The sequence below is a fragment of the Pinus tabuliformis genome, chromosome 6 (genome assembly GCF_031772625.1).
Source record: "Pinus tabuliformis cultivar Carrire ecotype Pingquan chromosome 6, CPIR1, whole genome shotgun sequence".
NCBI lineage: Eukaryota > Viridiplantae > Streptophyta > Pinopsida > Pinales > Pinaceae > Pinus > Pinus tabuliformis.
Genome location: NC_142292.1, coordinates 242,937,589 through 242,938,749, shown reverse-complemented (window position 1 = coordinate 242,938,749; position 1,161 = coordinate 242,937,589). Strand labels below are relative to the sequence as shown.

Below are 1,161 nucleotides of genomic sequence, written 5' to 3'. Positions count from 1 at the left end.
CCAGTGTTTTGATGAAAATTTGTATCAGATCCACCTCTGTTGAGTGTGGGTCTGTCTAAGGAAGGGCTCGATCTATTGCCCATGTGCCCAGATCTATCAGATCTAAGCATATCAGTGCTATGTATGGGTTGTGCTTCACCAGATCTGGGCTATCTGATGATTCTATGCATATCAATGCTCTGTATGGTTCTTGCATCAGAAGAAAGCACGAAAGACTAAAGAAAGAGAGCCCACTACCCTGCAGATCAACCTTCATGGAAGCATCATCCTAGGGCACATTCCGCGCCATGGATGCGTTTAAGGTGATCCCATGTTCAGCAGCCACAACGGTATTTGTAGTGGGAGAATTGATGACCAAGCACCCAAACTTAGTGGCTACCTGCAGATCCACATTGTCTATACCTACACCCGTTCTTTCGACAACCTTGAGCCTCCCGCTAGAGGATTCAGGCACCTCACTGGTCACTTTGGTGCTGCTAGTCACGATGAGAGCATCGCAGAGCGAGATCTTTGTGAAGAGCTCCTCCTGTGATACAATGTAGGAGTAGTCCACATTGGCCTCCCTTCGAAGTAGCTCTAGACCGCCTTCCCCCAACTTCTCAGCCACCAAAATCATTGGCTTCGCCTGACCATCAGAAGAGATGGCCCGCAGGGACAAACTTTTGAAAACGGGAAATATTTTCAAAGGTATTGACAGTCTATTTTGTAGGGCTTGCCCTAGGAATGCAGAGCCATTACAAAGACGACAGAATATAGGATCCCTAATCTCCATCGCGTATCAACCCCAAGGCCTCTTACTCATGCCCCCGAAGTGAACTCCTCGTGCTCCATTGTCGTCTCTTCTGTTGTTGTTGGGAGCCATCACCTGCCAGTGCCAAAGGGTTTCTAATCTTCAAGCCTCCAATTTTCATTGTTTGAAACATCCCAAAATAAAAGTTATAGTAAAAATGCCAAGATGACTCATTCACTCCTCAAATCACATTTTTTCTCCACCTTGAAGACCTTAAGAGTATTATGCAAATTTTTTGGGTGACATGTTTTCATATATATCTAGAAGTGTTAAGAGTTTTGCGATATTGTAGACCTACTTGGAGATTCTAGAAGGGTCTTATTTGACCACCCAACCAAAAATTAGAATTTCAAATTCCAACTCATGAAGAT

At 44.5% G+C, this 1,161-nt stretch overlaps 1 pseudogene; it reads right to left on the bottom strand.

The window, feature by feature from the left end:
* Positions 1–268: 268 nt before the first annotated feature.
* On the bottom strand, positions 269–772 carry LOC149258302 (D-3-phosphoglycerate dehydrogenase 1, chloroplastic pseudogene; annotated as a pseudogene).
* Positions 773–1,161: the final 389 nt, after the last annotated feature.